Source organism: Camelus dromedarius, chromosome 3 (assembly GCF_036321535.1).
Source record: "Camelus dromedarius isolate mCamDro1 chromosome 3, mCamDro1.pat, whole genome shotgun sequence".
In the NCBI taxonomy this organism is placed as follows: Eukaryota; Metazoa; Chordata; class Mammalia; order Artiodactyla; family Camelidae; genus Camelus; species Camelus dromedarius.
In genome coordinates, this window is record NC_087438.1 from 37,113,700 (window position 1) to 37,116,494 (window position 2,795).

Below are 2,795 nucleotides of genomic sequence, written 5' to 3' on the forward strand. Positions count from 1 at the left end.
CAAGCTGCAGCCCTTCCAATGCCTACTTCCTCAAACAAATGTCAAATCTTTTTTAGGTATATATTTCCCTTTGCTATACAGTATAATCTTGTTTATCTATTCTACATATGCCTGTCAGTTTCTACAAATTGCAAACTCCCAGTCTGTCCCTTCTTGTGGTAGCTCACAGCGAAAAAAAATGCAACAATGAATATATGTATGTTCATGTATAACTGAAAAATTGTGCTCTACACTGGAAATTGACACAACATTGTAAAGTGGCTATAACTCAATAAAAAACTGTTAAAAAGTTTTTAAAAATTTAAGGTAAAGTGCCGTATTTATCATATTATTTGTGAATTTCCTTTTTTTTCAGCTTGAAAGTGGTCATTGTTTATTAACTGACCAGATTATAAAAACAATCTTGGGAGGCACCATAGTTTATCTTTCTAAGAAGCCTGTTGATCTGGTCTTCCTTGTTGCCAGCATCTCCTTCTACACAATGCATGGGCTTCCTCTTCATTCCACTTTGTGAAGATCATTTGAAAGCCACAGGAAGTTTTTTGCTCCTCGACGCATTTTTCCAACAGTATAGTTCTCATGACTCAGATCCCCCATGCAGATGATGCCTTATTTACAAGTGATCAAGCAGTCAAAGTGTTACCTGTCAGGACAATTAGCTTCTTGTTGATCTTGCTAATACCACGCCTGTGGATCAATTCTTCTACTGATGTCAATTTGGAGTACCCCATGCAGTATATGGCTCCACAACCCTCAGCATGTTAACTGAGCCTTTTTGAGCTTAACAAAGCTTCCATTGAAGGGCTTCTATTGAAAAAGATGCAACACTTTTCAGATCTCTGGGCTCACACCCTTGATACCTCTGATCCTAAAGGCAATGCTTATTTGGGTTCTATAGTTACGTGGAAGTTGCCCGATTTTCTTGCCATCTTTGCCAGTCAAATCTCACTTCTGTACATCTGCCTATTTTCCTTATTGTGTTACTTAGCTTTTTTTAATAGATAAGCTTCCTCCTTGCCATTTGAAGCATCTTTTGGGCAACCTTCTTTCTCAGGTGCTTTGTCTTCAGCTCTAGAAAATTCCATTGCTTTTTTTTTAATGGCTTCTGGCATAGAGGGAATCTTCTTTTTCTTCTATTCTATATCCTCCATGGTTCCAGCCAGAAAAGAAGTTACTTATGAATTTCTTAACCATTTAACATGTGTAAAACTATGCTACCATTTTTATTAGGTTCTTATATCCTTTTTTTTAATGTGTCGCTGGTGAAGTTTTGGAGTGTTGTCTCCCTAAGCTCATCTTTTCCCAAAAGCCCTGTGGTTTTTATTGCAGTATTGTGCATAGCATGGTGATTTTTATGAAGGTATTTGTCACATTATAGCAGAACTGTATCAAGAGTGTGGTGTAAACCCGTGAAAGACTAATCTTGGGTCCAATAGCTGTGGGTGCACACGTGTATGCACGCGCGCGCACACATACACACACACACACACACACAGAGCAGTTGACCCCTGAACAACGAGGGGGTTAGTGGCACCGACCTTCTGCAGAGTCAAAAATCCAAGTATAATTTATAGTTGGCCCTCTTTATTGGTGGTTCCTCTGCATCCAGCGTTCCATACCCATGGATTCAACCAATCACAGATCACGTAGTACTGTAGTAGTCACTATTAAAAAAAATCTGCATGTAAGTGGACCCATGCGGTTCAAATCCATGTTGTTCAAGAATCAACTGTTCTGTTAGGCAGGTGTCCTGTCATATAAGTTTGTTTCAAGGCTGACAGGAGAAAGTATCCATTTCAGAGTCAGCCCACACAGTGATTCTTAGTTGCAGGATATGGGTCCCTTGTTCCTTCTTACCAGTGACTGATTTTGGATGGAATGGAGACCATTATCACTGATCCACCAGCAAAGATAAGCATTAAATCAGTTCACATATAATGGATCAGACTTAGCAATGACCCACCCTCTTGGCATCTTAGGTGTTGGAAACTGTATAGGTCAAAAGCACGTTCCATGGTAGCCTGCATCAGAATCACCCAGGGAACCAAATAGAAAGAAGATTCCTGGGCCTCACTCCGGATCTGCCAAGTCAAATTCTCTAGGATTAGGACTAAGGAATCAGGAATCAGCATGTTGACAGGCACTCAGTAATCCTCAGACACCCTAAACTTTGAGAACCCCTGGACTAGAATGTCTGGCTCAACAAGACATACAAGGCAGAGCCAAGTTCCCAGGTGCCAAACTAGTTTTTACCTGAAACAGCTAGTTCTACTCTGTTTCATACATCATTATTGTCCAACTACAATGGCTTGTGTCCAGTTTTAGACCATTATTGTTGAGGATTTGTCATGGGTGCCACATGTTGACCTGTTGGGAAGAATTAGAGGTTGATAGAAAGAAAAGAAAGTGCCAGAGAGGGGTTGGACACATTAGAGAGTATTGTTTTGTAGCTGGTTCATTAAGTTCATGTCCCATCTGTCTGTCAAGTTTTTTTTTTTTAGAACATGGAATTAAATTCTCTGGTGTGTTCTGAAACAAAGACAGGACATCTGTAGCTTCCTAATGAATAATTTCTCTCTTCTGTATTCTAGCCACTGGTGAACTGGCACTGAGTTCTGTATTTGTGTACAAGATGGTTTGGGAACAAAATAGCAGTTAAAAATTGTGGAGATATTATGAGTGCATTAAAGGAATATAGTTATTTTTCTGGAGATAGCCATTATTATAATGTGCTATAGTAATGCCTTGTAAACATCAGTAAGTGTTAATGTGGTGTTTAACATCTTTCACCTTGG

General features: G+C 39.4%; 1 pseudogene; it reads right to left on the reverse strand.

The window, feature by feature from the left end:
- Positions 1-376: 376 nt before the first annotated feature.
- On the reverse strand, positions 377-1,151 carry LOC105087158 (large ribosomal subunit protein uL30-like; annotated as a pseudogene).
- Positions 1,152-2,795: the final 1,644 nt, after the last annotated feature.